Source organism: Neocloeon triangulifer, unplaced genomic scaffold, assembly GCF_031216515.1.
Source record: "Neocloeon triangulifer isolate White Clay Creek 2 clone unplaced genomic scaffold, ASM3121651v1 ptg000012l, whole genome shotgun sequence".
Classification (NCBI taxonomy): domain Eukaryota; kingdom Metazoa; phylum Arthropoda; class Insecta; order Ephemeroptera; family Baetidae; genus Neocloeon; species Neocloeon triangulifer.
The window spans coordinates 13,460,687-13,476,058 of NW_026775554.1; the positions used below are offsets into that span (position 1 = coordinate 13,460,687).

At 38.1% G+C, this 15,372-nt stretch overlaps 2 long non-coding RNA genes across 4 annotated transcripts; one reads left to right on the top strand and one right to left on the bottom strand.

The window, feature by feature from the left end:
- Positions 1 to 864: 864 nt before the first annotated feature.
- Positions 865 to 10,183, top strand: LOC132196655 (uncharacterized). Of its 3 annotated transcripts, none has more exons than XR_009441786.1 (5): positions 865 to 1,170; positions 1,246 to 6,947; positions 6,998 to 7,150; positions 7,591 to 7,761; positions 7,818 to 10,183. It is a non-coding gene; the product is annotated as an uncharacterized LOC132196655 (long non-coding RNA). The 3 variants fall into 3 exon arrangements; XR_009441787.1 differs by having other exon boundaries at positions 912 to 5,228; positions 5,282 to 6,947; positions 7,818 to 10,018; XR_009441785.1 differs by having other exon boundaries at positions 1,009 to 6,947; positions 7,818 to 9,988.
- Positions 5,612 to 13,987, bottom strand: LOC132196656 (uncharacterized). The gene is made up of 2 exons (XR_009441788.1): positions 6,629 to 13,987; positions 5,612 to 6,352 (listed from the first exon to the last, which is right to left on the bottom strand). It is a non-coding gene; the product is annotated as an uncharacterized LOC132196656 (long non-coding RNA).
- Positions 13,988 to 15,372: the final 1,385 nt, after the last annotated feature.

Here is a 15,372-nt window from a genome sequence, read left to right on the forward strand (position 1 = left end):
TTCTCATTATTTCCGAGGAAATTATGCAAAGTAAGGAATGAGTTTTAAATGCTTTTATTATTTTTTAGAGAAGTATTAAGCAAAATCATTCTATTGCATTCTATTACAATTTTATAATAAATTTATTGCAATAAAAAGAAAAAATATCAACATTTTAAATTTGAAATGACAATAACAATAAAATAATTTAATGTTAGTTTGGCAAGCATGAAAATGTTAATTTCAAAATCAATTTATTCAATAGTAGCAGAAATAATTAGGTTTATTTGAGATTCATGGCCATTTCTGTGTAAATTTTTTTTAAATTAAATTCTATTATCTAATTTATTTTTACTATTTTTAACAGTTCTGTATCATATTTTTTTCAGAAACTTCGGTGGCATTTTTATCAGCCGCACGCTTAAAAAGCTCCGCCAGCTTCCAATAATCGCCAAGGCAAATATTGTAAAGTGTAAACTTTGAGGCTACCATAAATTATAAAAGTAGAGTTAATTCGAACCAAAACGCAGCAAAATGCTTTGCGGGCGTTAAGATAGCACTTTTACAGCTTCTTTCCTAACGCCGATTTCCAACTACTGCCAAAATTTATACCTCTGCCTTTATGCAGTGACACCTAATACACGTAAACGGCCAGAAAAAAAATGAAAACGACGCTTCCTTTTATAAATTAATTAAGAAAAACGTTGGTCAATTGGGACAGAATACATTATTTCCTCATAAGATAATATTTCTGATTCTTAATAACAATGAAATTTTGAAGAAGACAAAAAGTTAAATGACGAGCGTAATTTGAAAATAATTGTTGTAATTAGAACTATTATTAATAAACAGCACGTTACATCCTGAGTAAAACAAATCGGCTATGCAATTAAAAAATGAAACTCTTGTCGTCTCCAGCACGGAATGCTTGATATTTATATAATAATATGTGTGCGGAGGTTTGAAATTCATTGCGAATGGCGAGTGAGCAAAACAATATCCGCTGAGGAGAAGAGGAAAGAAGAGCTGCACTTGGCTGCCTTTAGTGCACGAGAGAAATCTGCTGTACGCACTACATTGCCTGCGAGTTATCCCACTTTGGCCGTGAAGCAGTTTCAAATAACAAGGCCATTGAACCAGCATGAATTTTATACACATCTATATCATGCAATTCAGCCACCGTTTCATTCCGTAAGCGTTTCCATCCTTCTCTTTTGCTCGCTCGTAATTCGCGCCTTACGCACGACGGCGCAAATTTTTTCGCAGTCGCTCCAGCAGACACGATTGATTTCGCGTTGGCATTCTTCGTCGTTCATAAATTTGAAATCGGATGAATTTTATTTTATTATACATCAGCTGGTGATCGTAATCAAGTGGTTCGTTGGTGCGTCTGACTGTGCTTAGAGGCAAAAGGAGAAAATGGTAATTTGGTTCACAGTCCACTTCGCTTCTAGACGCACAAATAATTAGTGCAATAATTTTTAGATGAAATATTCGAATCAGCGACCAAAAAGAGCTCTAATGGTTAAAAGCTAATAATGGAATATGCGGAATACAAATTTATTTTCTTTTGCAAATAGCTGTAAATTTAAAATAAAAGAATATTAAATCAATTAAATGAAACAAGATATTAATTCGCCTTTCAAATTTGAATTCATGGAAAGAAGTTATTGTTGAAGAAAAAAAAGGTCCATCTTTTTTAAAAAACAAGCTATATTATATTGACACTATTATCATTTCATGCCTTATCTGTGAGCTTTTGAGAGCTTTACGGAGGTAAGCAGCACTTCTCGGCTAGTCAGCACATTTAGTTGAAAATCGCGAGCGTTGCAAATAAGGAGAGAAGATTTATTGTTCTCTCTTCTCGCGCGCGCTCCTCTCTTGGAGCAGCCACTCGATCCCAACACGACTGCGAGGAGCGGCTGCGGCAATTCAGGATTATCAGCAACTAAATATAGACACTTATCCGTGCACAGCCTAAAGTTTTGAAACCGACTTGCACAAAGATAATGATTGCGAGAAAATGACGGCTCTATTAGCGAAAATCATAGGCGTGGTGACGACACGCTTTAATCAGACGCGCTTGCCGAAAGATTTTCAATGATTGATGCGTTGCTGTCTCTAAAACGCAAAACAAAACAACTGACAATTTAACTGTTGATCGTTGAGGCTGTGAGATATGTGGGCGTTTATGAAAACAAAAATAAAATATGCTAGGCACATTTCAGACTCAGTAGCCCTATTCTAAATTATTAGATGAACTAAATAAATAATTTAATCCTAATTATGTATTGAAATTTTATTCCGTAATTTAATTAAAGAATTTGTGGTTCTGATATACAATATTATTAAGGTATAGTTGTAATTTATAAAAAAAAATCACAATGCATATGTGCATGTTCATGACAATGTTTATTTTTATTTCCAATAAAGGTTTTATCCGTCCTTATCCGCTGAGCCACACTCTTGTGCCATTAAAATTGTAGTTAGTTCTAGTATTATTAAATGATGTCAACGTAAACAAATAGTGATGGCCAAGTTCGGCGAAAAGGAGGTCGCATCCGGAGCTAAACTATTTGCCTGATTCCTGATGGCTCCGTGTTCTTTCCTTTTTGACAAAAAAGAGATGCTGTTTAACCGGTTCAATACTTTATACAGCGCATATTAACTTCTCGTTTAGAGACGCTAGTCCCGCACATGTGTGTGTTTGCAAGCCAGTCAATTGAAGAACATTTGAATTCAGGTCTTCAAGACATAGAGGCGCAAAAAGAGCCATAATAATTACAAAGAGGACGTGCAAATTGCTGTTCATTATTCAAGCTGAGAGATTGCTTCAGAGTCAATTTTGTTTTGATTTCTGAGGTTGATGGATGAGACAATTTTATTTGTTTTTCTGGCCTACTTAAAATTTAATTTTTTACTCTGCAAATACACACACGGCGAAGTAATTTTATAGCTTATGTGGATGAAAATTAAACTAAACGTTGGCAAAGTATGATTATTTTAAGTTTTCATCCGTCACCAGCCAAATGATTCTTTTAAATTTAGCATTAAATGTTATAAACTTGCAACGATTCAGAATTAACAACTCTTTTATGCTTATAAACATATGGCGAAGGAGAGAAAACTCAAAGAAGAACAATCAAATTAATTATAGTCGCATGCTGCATAGCCTTGCCTTATAGTGAGCGAGTAAAAAGCTGTGATGTGTTTAGTTTCCTTTCCTTACTCAGAATTAACAAAGGGCTTATCTCATTGCTCTAACAGCAACGGAATAAAATGCTCGCGTGCTTCCTCTTCAAATATGTCACTCTTACAGCTGAGGTGCTATAAAATCCAAATCGCTGCGTGCAAAACACTTGTCCTAATTGACAGTTTTCATTATGTAACCACGCAGAGAAGCAGCCGCGAGAGATTCTAATTTATGGCCTAGATATTGGTGATTTAGCCTGAAGCATTTTTTCTAATTTTTTTGAGACAATTTAATGTTGGCCGTAAAGGATGAGGGAAGAACTGGAGCCTTTATATTATTGAAAAATGTATGCCTATTTTTTATTAACTAGAAGAACAATTTATAGATGAAAAAGTCTTGATTTTAATACATCAAACTGCAACACCTGAAAATTCTTCAACAAACAAAAGAATTTTATTCCGGGAGAGCTTATATATTAAACACTGAACCGGTCCAATTTATTAAAAGCACTCTCTTCCCTGAGCAACTTCAAGTTACCATATTTAAACACGCAAAAATATATTTGGCTGAAATCGGACTAATTTATTCAGCAGGCCTTTCCTTTCGTTTGGCGAAAGCAGCAGCAAAATCTGCTGTCCCGATGCCCACCCCGGCCGTTTTTGCCAATGCGCGAATAATTTTCTTGACCTGGATTTCGTTGGCAAATCTACGTCCCTCCGTCGTGTTGTTTTTGTATGAATGGAGTGGCAGAAATTCGCTGCCAAATATGGGCATGCAAACAGCCGCGCAGCTGCATGTGTTCCCCGCAGCAGCCCCACTTAATTTGACATGACCCCTGACTGCTCCCCTCGCCCTATGCACGCCCGTTGCTGATGGTGTGCAGGCCTGTATATTATGCTGCTGGGTTTTTTTACTATGAATGTGTGTCATCTGACAATGAGTGTGTGCGTGTGTGCGTCTGCTGACTTCTCAGACAAACAGCATGATTAATACCGCGGAGCTTTGACTTTTTGTCCCTTTCAAATAAAGCTGACGAATGGAGCAGATTTTTTGTTTAATTTTAAAGGGGAGGATGCAAAATATGAAGGGTTGAGTGTTTGCGTCAACTGGAGATTGACGTAAACGCGTTTTTCTTAAAAAAATCCCATTAATATAAAGAATTAAATAATAAAAACTAAAAAGGCCGTGGAATTTTACACTGAGATTATTGCTATTTCTGAAAACAACAAACCTTTTAGCAGTACGGTTCAACCTTTGAAAGCTTGGCAATTTTAACGATTTTTTAAAATTAAATAAAATACTTTAAAATTTTATATAATAATATAATTAATTTTTAAATAAAACATTCCAAAATTTTAAATTATTTTAGAGTAAAATAAAGCACAAATAATAATTCCTGTCAATAATACTTTGTAATGATTTGAATGATTATATTCACCTCATGCATTAATTTCTCTTCGCCACACAAAAGCAATTCACGAAACAAACAAAAACTCTTTGTCCAAGATATATTGGCAAGCATATGGGCCGTGGAATTGCAATTTCCCATCATAACGACTGCTGCAGCTTTCACAAAATCAAATTTGGTAATGCGACCGTCTCTCGCATGTGTAGCAGCCACAATTAAAGCCTCACGGCGTGCGTATACACGAAATTGGCAGAGTCGATTCGACGCACCATTTATAGACGATGACCGGTGATGAAAAAGTAAAACGGCCTACCAAAACGGGCATATGACTGCAGGAGAGCGAAAAGCGATAATTAATCATCAAGCGCCACGTTTTGCGCAATGTGACACAAACTTGCGAATTGAAAAAAAAAATAATAAGTGGTGGTGGCATGGTGTCAAATAAAGCTATTTTGCATGCCAGTTGAGAGTGATGGCCTGCGGCGAACATTCCCGCATCCATATGGACCTGGCCATTAAAGGTTCACAGCCACGTTTTACCATATTTGTCCTCCACTCTGCCACTGAGTGAGAGTGTATTGGCCTACTCTCCTATTCAAAATCAACTGGGCGGTGGCGGCCATTCGCGTATGACTTTTCAAAAGTTTGGTAAAAAGATATTCTGGATTTTTTTTCTTTTGTTTGAAAATGTTTATTTTTAGATTTTGGCAATTACCATATGTCGTGTCACCACGACAGGGGCTAATTAGTATTAATCATTGAACACCTAAAACTAATGAAGAGCGGAGCTGGAGCCGAGCGCCGCCTTAATTTGCAGACTGGAGTTTGATATTTAATAGGCTTCTCCTGTGTCCCCCTTGGCCCCCTTGTGCATTTCATCCCCCATGTGACTTCAAACTTATCTCTTAATATCTCTTTAATCCTTTAATTAAATAGCCCGAGCACTCCTTAAATGGCTTGGACTAAAGTTACTTTTATTTATTATGACTTTAGTTTTGACTAGGTTTGAGTTTATAATTAAAAGCAATTAATTAAAGTTAAGAATTAAAGTTAAAGTTATTATTAAATAAAGAGAGAACAAAATACAAAATATGGCCAAATAGGATTCGGAAAAGCTAGTCTGATCTTACTAAGCTGAGGAAACAGTGGAAAAGCGATCATTACCGATTGATTGGGAACTTGGTAAAACGTGGTCGCCATTAACCGAATTGGCTGAAGATAGGACAGGGTGTTGTCTGCGTTTCGGGCGTCGCTCGTCTGAGGCTCTCAGGCACGGAGAGCCGGCTTCGAGGCTCGACCGTGGGTCTGATTGGGCCCTGAGGTGGCGCGCGCCGATCGGTCTTCTCAGGTTGGCTGAAGGGTCCACGCCATCAGGGAAAGGTCGGCGGGAGATTCGGAAAAGCGCGCGCGTTGCTTGCTCGGAATGAAGTTAAGTTTCCTTTATATGAAAAGCTATGGCCATGGGCTAACCTTACTCGCAGAGACAATAATTGATACAAATATTTATTATTCTGTTCGACAATATTTCGCGAGTGTGTGTCACCACAGACTGCCCCCCCTTCAACTTGGACGCGCCCTCGCGTCCATCAAGCTGAAGACTGGTGGTGGCTTGGTGTCCGGTGTGGTGGTTTGGGGCTTGGCAGGGCGCCTCTGGTGTCGTACTGCTCGTGGTTGCGCTGGGCCAAGGCAGGCAGTTGGTGTTTGCGAGAGATAGGTCATCTCTGCTTGGCTTCTCAGAGGTTGGAATTGGTGTTCAGGTGTGTTTTTGGCAACTGTGAATTCAGGCAAAATGAATAACAAGTTGGAATTATCTTAACCTATTATTTGTTTCGAGCGGTATCATTTGCTGTGGTTTTGCTAAATTTTTACATTTTGAGATTAATTTTAATTTTTTTTAGATTACAGTAAATTTTTAATTTTAGCGTTACATGTGAATCTTTGAACCTTGTCAAATTTCAAAAATTTTCCTGTGACAACATGAAATCATTTTCATTTTACATTTTGGTTGGATTGCAACTGGAATTTAATTTTAATTTACACTTCATTACACTTTCACGTTTTGGAGCTCGGAATGATTGGTTGACTTGTTTAGAAGTTCTTATGCTGTGCGGCGGCCAGAGGCCACGGCCTCGGCTGGAGTCACTGGACTTGGTGTGTCTGATGGCCATGCTCGTTTGTTTGTTTACGTGGCCAGCTGTGTTCTGTTGTTGTCTCTCAGCTTGCGAGAGTCGCGTTTCTGGTTGGCTGGAACTTTGCAGGCTGGCGAATGGGATTCGAGCTTGGAGTCACGTGACTGGTGCATGGAGAAGGTCACTTGCACTTTCACTTCACAAATGTCAACAACTTGGGCTTTTGCTGCTGATTTAGGTGAGATTTTCGGTTGTTTTGCTTGAAAATTGGATTATCTTTGTTCGTAGCACTTGTCTTGGTTGGCGAGCGGACTTGAATGATGATGGTGCGAAAACAAGCGGATTTCCCGGTCTTGAAGAACTGTGCACAGGCACAGTGCGATTCTTGCGAAGCTGCGGAGATATTTTGCGAGGAATTTCAACAGCAGTTACATAATAGTGGTGAGTTTAGTCAATTCCAGTGCAAGTAATTTAAAACTAATTGTAAGAAAATTAAAATAATTACATTTCTCTTCATGCATGTCGAGCATAAAAATAATTCATTTACAATACTTCCCGATGATGTTTTCTAACTAATGGGAGGAAAATTAATTATTTCATTGTTGTGGCTGCACATTTTGTTTTTAGATTATTTAACAATTTTTTCAATTAAAATTTTCGTTTCATTTTAGTTTAAAAAAATTTTCCCGTGGACAAAACAGCTCGGTTTGACACACATTTTTAAACATTTTAGAACACATTTTAATTTACGATTTCAATTAATCAACATTCTGTTTCATTTTCTTCTGTTGGACTTAAATCTAAACATGTTATAATATTTTCAATTTTAAATTTTACAATTTTCCCAATTTGAATTTAACTTCATTAAAAAAAAATTTCAGAGTGAGACGAAGATGTCGGTTCTTCTCCTGCCGAGGGCTAGTTGTGTTTCTTCTTGCGGAGCGGCTGGCTTCCAACTTGGTCCACTGATGGAACTGGATGTTGCGCTTGGGCTGCCACTGGAAGTGGGTCTTGTGGTCCGGACAGTGGACGGTGGTACTTGTGCTGCGCAGGTGTGTGTTGCTCTTGTCTGCTTTTGTCGACAATGCTGACTGATTATTTCTTGCAGTAGTGGTGAGACCAACTTGGACTGTCACTGGCCTTGTGTCAGTCCTAGTCAGTGCTGAAGTTCCGTCGAGGGCGCCATGACTGGTCGTTTGTCGACCCATCTTGCAGACCAGCTGAAGGTGGAGTCGGACAACTCGCAGAGCAAGGTGGCTTTTATCTGCCACGGAGTGGACGGCGAATTCTGATGCTGTTGGCAGCGAGACATCTGCAGTCCTGGCTGGGCAGAGGCTGGAGAGGTCTGCTGTCGGTGAGTGATGTACACCTGAGCAATGAAATGCTCCCATCTGCTGAAAACTGGAGTACTGGCAAAAGGGAGGGATTCACAACAATTGTGTAAAGATGTCACTTTTCGATTGCCATTCAGGTGCAGCCTTATGGCGGAGGTTTTGCTTTGCATTTGTTTTCAGAGTACATTTATATACAATGGTGAAACAATCATGAAAGTTGTTATTTTTTTATACACTTATATAATACAAAATTAAAATGTGCAATTCCTTCAAAAGTTTTAAATAGCCACAACAATAAAATAAATTGGCACCTTTTATCCAAGCTTTTGTACAGCTTTTGTAATTAAATGCTCACACCGTAGAGCTTTCCCTTAATTTTAACTTGACTGCTACCCTTTCCCAATGACAGTCTGCCTTTACTTTTGCTTGAATTAAAGTTTCCAAGTAAAAGTCGGGTATACTTATCAGTAACAGCTCATCTTCTAAAACCGTGCAGCGCCGAGAATGACGTCGCGGCGCAATCTCGAAGAGGTGAGCGTTCGCCTATGATCGTCTCGTTTTGTCTCGATGCTGGACACTGAATCCGCTAAGCGCTGGCCCTGCAGAAGCCAACGCCGCTGGGTGGATGCCTTTTCTATGGACGCTTGTTGGTCACTGGCCTTCCTGTGTTCGTTGAGGTTCCTTTCTGGTTTGCGCCGCTGGTGGACGAGGAATGTGAGGCCGTACCGGAGGTGATTAATTGGAAAAAAAAATCACCCCGCACCCTGACACCAAATCTGTCGTGTCACCACGACAGGGGCTAATTAGTATTAATCATTGAACACCTAAAACTAATGAAGAGCGGAGCTGGAGCCGAGCGCCGCCTTAATTTGCAGACTGGAGTTTGATATTTAATAGGCTTCTCCTGTGTCCCCCTTGGCCCCCTTGTGCATTTCATCCCCCATGTGACTTCAAACTTATCTCTTAATATCTCTTTAATCCTTTAATTAAATAGCCCGAGCACTCCTTAAATGGCTTGGACTAAAGTTACTTTTATTTATTATGACTTTAGTTTTGACTAGGTTTGAGTTTATAATTAAAAGCAATTAATTAAAGTTAAGAATTAAAGTTAAAGTTATTATTAAATAAAGAGAGAACAAAATACAAAATATGGCCAAATAGGATTCGGAAAAGCTAGTCTGATCTTACTAAGCTGAGGAAACAGTGGAAAAGCGATCATTACCGATTGATTGGGAACTTGGTAAAACGTGGTCGCCATTAACCGAATTGGCTGAAGATAGGACAGGGTGTTGTCTGCGTTTCGGGCGTCGCTCGTCTGAGGCTCTCAGGCACGGAGAGCCGGCTTCGAGGCTCGACCGTGGGTCTGATTGGGCCCTGAGGTGGCGCGCGCCGATCGGTCTTCTCAGGTTGGCTGAAGGGTCCACGCCATCAGGGAAAGGTCGGCGGGAGATTCGGAAAAGCGCGCGCGTTGCTTGCTCGGAATGAAGTTAAGTTTCCTTTATATGAAAAGCTATGGCCATGGGCTAACCTTACTCGCAGAGACAATAATTGATACAAATATTTATTATTCTGTTCGACAATATTTCGCGAGTGTGTGTCACCACACCATATTTATATAGCCGGCGCTCCTCAGGCAAGTTTTCTGTCAGTTTGTTTGGAGATCTGAAAATGGACATCCTGCCGCTGTCATTCAATTAAGCTCGCTGTTGCTTTATTTGTCTCTCGCAGTCATTCGGGCATTGTGTGCGCGGGGACACTTCTTTTCGTTTATGCAAATGCAGTCGAGTGGGTACAGCCATTATTTTGCCCTTTTTCAGAGAAAAACCAACCGACGTGATTTGTGTGAAGATAGTATCTCTCCAAACAAAACGCGTGTGCCATGCAAAATGTGGAAGTTTTCACTTTCAAAAAAGTCTGACAAGTGTACTACTCTTTTGGTTTAATTATTTTAAATTTCAATTTCTTATTTTCATGATCAATTACTGAGAGTATTTAAATTTCCTCAAAGATGAAATGAATAACTGAATGACGTAATATTTTTTCTAGATACAGATTAGATTATGGATCAAGAATGAACTTAATTATATTCTAGATTTTTTAAGTGTATACATTACATATTTTTTGCAGCAAATACAAATTTGTTTTTGAAATAACAATTTGTTAAAAATATGATTTGAATTCAATTTTGGATGGCTTCAGCTTGCTTCTTTTTTATTTGCAAGAGTGTGTGTGTGCGGATTTAATTTCTACCCGACTCGCTCTTTTGCCAAGCTTTATAAAAGTTTATAACTTGTGCGTATACCAAGACACAAGAAGCTACTTTAGTCTAGTTTCTCCATTTCGCTTCCAGCGCTTTCAAAGTTTTGCACACTTTTCGAGCGGGTAGGTATGTGTGTATTATTTTCGCATTATCTCGCTGTTTACTCCGGTAACACTATAACCGCGCAAAACACTCCTTATATGGCCAAATAGACCGCGGTGAATAACATACAAAGCCATCCGTAGCGTTGGAGAGCCATTGTATGAAATAATGTAACTTTTTAAATTGCAGCACATGAACGTGTGGAAGTATTGTTTGGTACACCCATCCGCGTTAGAACAAAGGTAATGAGCAAAACGCAGCCAGTCTCACAATTGAAATACGTTTGCCTCACAACAATCAATTAACCTCAAACACTCCATAAAAATAAAAATTTTATAATTATAAATTAATGAAAGATTGATAGTGCATGGAATAAACATTATTGCCAGCCACAAAGCTTTGATTGCCAACACTATTTTCGCAGAAAAAATCCTCAGTTATTTTTATCATTTAATAATAGAGTGCTCGTTCTGATTCTCCTCATGTCTGATATTCGCACTCGGCGATTATAAAAATCGACGCCTGCACGCCAATTAAACGGAACCGACGACCAGCTTCCTGCCCCCCTTTCCTTTTGTCCAATTAATTTCATTCCAGCTCGATGGGTGTTTTAGTTTTCGGACTTTGGACTGCTTTTTCGTTGCGCGCGGGTTGGAAAGTGGAGGCGCGTCCACGCATGGAGCATTGATGATTAAATTGTCCGCTCTCTCTCTACAACTGCCTGCGCGATTGTGCGTTCCTCCCATCCGGTGCTACATGCTGCTGTGCCCAAATGATTCTCACAGGGTGAGATAATACGCCAAATTAAATATTGCGCGACGCTATGGCGTGTCCCATTTGAGTATTAATACACCTTATCATAATGCTAACTCTTATTTGCGTGTCATAAATTTGAATGTAGGCCGCGGCAGAATACTTTTGATGTTAAAAAACGAGTTTTAAAATTTGACATAATTTTCAAAGTAAGAAATATTACAAAATTAAATTTTGTGTTGTACAACACAAATATCTTTTTTAGTATTTTATATAAATTGAGAATAAAGTGTAAAACAGTTGAATAGGCAAACGGAAAATAAATGATGTGCTTGGATGATTGATAAAATTCCTTGAACCGGTGCTAATGACCGAGTGCAAATATTTTATAATTGACTCAGCAAGTGCATATAACTCAAGCATGTCGAGGGAGATAAACCAAGGTTGAGCTGTTGGTGTGTTGATAAAAAGTGCGCGGGGAATGCTCTCATCACACTTTGCAGACGCGATAATTGCGCGCGTGCTTTTTCAACTAATGAGATGGCACGGATAGGATGTTATTGAATTGTTGCCCAAGATCAATCACAGCAGCAAAGTCCTCTAATCAGTTAAATCGCAGTAGAAATCAATGAACTTCCGAGATGAAAATTAAATCTTGATGAATCATTCATCTTAATGGGTGTCAACAATTTTCGCGCACGATTTCATATCTCATGTTGGAAAAAATATTTGTTTACAACTCCAACAATCTATATAGATACAGAATAATTGCTCAAATCCCGCTTGCACGAAAAAGTCCCAACTATTTAGGTTAATTCTAATGTTTGTAAAATCTGGGAGAGAAGGAGAGACCGAGAGAAACTAAATGAGCTGCAAGTTTTTTTAGTTTTTTTTTTATTACTATACGATTAGAGTAAAATGATTTAAATAATGAAAGTTTTAAGTTTTACCAAGATGGTTTAAAGAAGAAAACGTAAAATGTGTTTGAACGCAAAAGGATTTTAAAAGAACTAAACGCTAGAAATGGGCAAAGAGAAGCTGCTCTGCCGCGGCAATTCCTTTTTCCGACTCGGGCCAGCGGAGAGCTCACCGAGTTTTATCCTTTTTAGTCACGAAGGTGACGAGGACAATACTCGCGGCGGCAGAGTCGGGCACATGAGCTGTTCACCCCTAGGCCTGCGAGCGAGAAACATCTCTTAATAAGGCCATAATCGGCGGCGAGGAGAAAACTGGCGAGTGCTATATAAAGAGAAATAATAATGCCGGTTGCATCACAGCAGCGAGTCGTCACTCGATCTCTGCAATATCATTCCAAGAGCTGCTGTTGTGTGCTAGTATATGAACAATCTCGCGGCGCCACTTTTTGTTTTTCACCGTCTGCATCTCTCTTGCTTGCCATGCTCGGCAGGCTGATCGGCGACAAATTATTTTAATGAATTATATAAAAATCAATGATAATATCAAGGAGTCTCCGCCGCTTCCTTTTTCCGAAGTTGAGGCGGTGTCAAAACCAGTCACTCTCGCTTGAAAAATGTGTCGATGCAGAGACAAAAGCAAATTCAATTGCTTTAACTATTAAAATTAGACATGAAAATTATACTTTTTTAATCATATTTGTTTAATAACTTCAGGCAGATAATGAAATCATATGGTGAATAGTTTCAAAATCTCAACTTTTTCAACTAAAGAGGAGAGTTCTGCCAATATTTTATTCTGGGGAGTTCCAATCTTGCTCTGCTTATGCTCCGACAAAAAAATCGATATTATAGTAAAGTTATAACACTGAATCTTTAGTAAAATTTAATTTTAAAATATTTTCTACAGTTTTCCCATTACCCCTTATCCTCCACTTCCTGATTTGGCTCTGGATCTTGATTTCCTTATTATGCTGCCCACATAACAGTATTACTCACAATAAGCGCCTTTTGTGATAAACGAGGATTTAAAGCGAATGACTAATATTATACTCTGATGCCGCTTTTATACGCCAAACCTAGTTTGTTTTTATATTGTTTATTTCTCTATACAAAGAATAATTCATGTGCCTAATTAACACGACCGACAATTTAATTAAAACACACTTTACGCCAATTTAGCCGGTGTGCTGCTGTTGCACGAAAAGCTGCGCGAAATTAAAACCACGCCTGAAAAACCGCAGACTAATTGCTGAGACGTGCATGAACTCGCTCTCGGCGGAAAAACCGAGACGCGGAGAAGGAGATCACGAGCGCAACGATTTTCGGTCCTGCGAATGAAATATACTCGGCACTCACACACATGTTGTATGAAGAACCAGTCGAGCTTTGACGTCATTAAACTTAAAAGAGAAGAGCCACAATTCCGAGAGTGCCGGAGATCAAAAAAGGAATTAGTGGAGGCGAGAGGAAAGATATGAGTTTCAAAAAGTCTTTCCGGCCTGTCATGCACAATCTGAGCGACGAGCAAGGATGTGTTTCGTTTTTTATTTTGATTCCCATTCAACTCGACGCTGTGTGTGGTTGAATTTTGCCGGTGGGAACCGAATTAAAATGGTAATTACGCCTTGTGTCGGCGGCGGTGATCTGTTGTGGATCAAACGAGCGAGGGCCTGTTTTTATTTTGGAATACAATTATGCTCTCAAAAGCTTCATCAGGGTTCATTGGCCACAGCAAGAAAAAAGAAACCGTTTAATTAATTGTTGAGAAATTTTCCTGATCCATGATTTCTTATTTTCATTTAAATTAATTAATTTAATGGAAGAATAAATCCAGGAGTTAAATCACAAATAAAAAAACATTTCACGATAGCTGCATATGATATTATCAAAGCAGTTAACCATTAATCAAAATACTATATACTATTATAATATTTAGGACATTTTGCTCGGCATTTTAGTTAATTGGCTTGTAATTTATAAGTACTTTCAAATTATCGCTGTCAATATCCCACAAAACTGATTAATAAAAACCTATGATAATTTTAACCACGTTTCTGTAAATTTGATATTTTTCATACAATTTTAATTTATTTCGTTCCATTGTTAACAACAATTGTATTGTAAACTGTCAACAACACATATTTAATATTGCAATATTTTTAAACTTTATACTTGTCATACACGAACGAGTTCAGCGTTATATTGTTCTTGTTGCAGAAATCAATACTGTGTTCAATGATGTGACAGAGCAAGTACTTGACACTCCTTACGTTTGTTTCGCCTTCAGAGAGGCGTCCATAGTAAAATGTAATGGAAACTTGTCTTCGGTTTTCCTTTCAATGAAGAGACACATAGCGCGTATATTATATACAATATGAATATTAATGTCACGCACTTCCTCCAGTCATTGAAAATTGAAATTGTTTTGCAATTACAATATTTCGCCATTAGTCATACACATTCTATTGAGAATAAAGCGCACGGTTATATCAAAGGTTTTTTGTTATTGAAAATAAATCAGCAGCGAAACAAAAGGCAAAAAGTGTGCGTGCCGAAAATTCTAAACTTTTCCACAAGGTTATAATATAAATGCTGGGGGTACACAGACGGCTGGATTGTTGCCAAACGGTTGAATATTATTCGGCTAAAGTCGTTTGCGAATTTTTAAGCAGGGAGTGGTCCTCAAAAAACATATTGCATTGCTCAAAGCAGTTTGTGCGCACAATTGTTCTTTGGCATCTCTCGCACACTATAATGTGGGTTTGCTGATTGAGCGAGAGCACTTTTGTTCATTTGTATATATCTCGTGACTAGTTATTGAAAGCAAATAGGGCACGGCGGTCAATCCATGTGGCGGGTAGATAGAAATTACGATTTGATCCACGTGACAACCAGATATGATAGAGAACATCAATCAGACAAACGGTCAAGCTAATCAACGGACAAAAATCCATTCAATCCAAATTTATCTTTATCTATTAATAGTTGCAATAAATTATTGGTAGAGGGAAAAATTGATTTTGAATGGTTTAATAATTGCTTGAATTTGGAACTTTGGACTATTTGTATAGATCACGTTTAATTAATCATCTTCATGGAAAGAAATTAAGGAATAAAATCTATAATAATTTTTTAAGCTCTATTTTTGTAAAATCGTAAAGTATATTATATATTTTCGTGTAATTATACAAATAAAAAAAAAATACCAATACATGCGTGTATTTGAGAACTTTTAACTCGCAATAATTAAATATTCTTTTCTCCCCATCACATTTTTCATTTATATTTTCTATACTT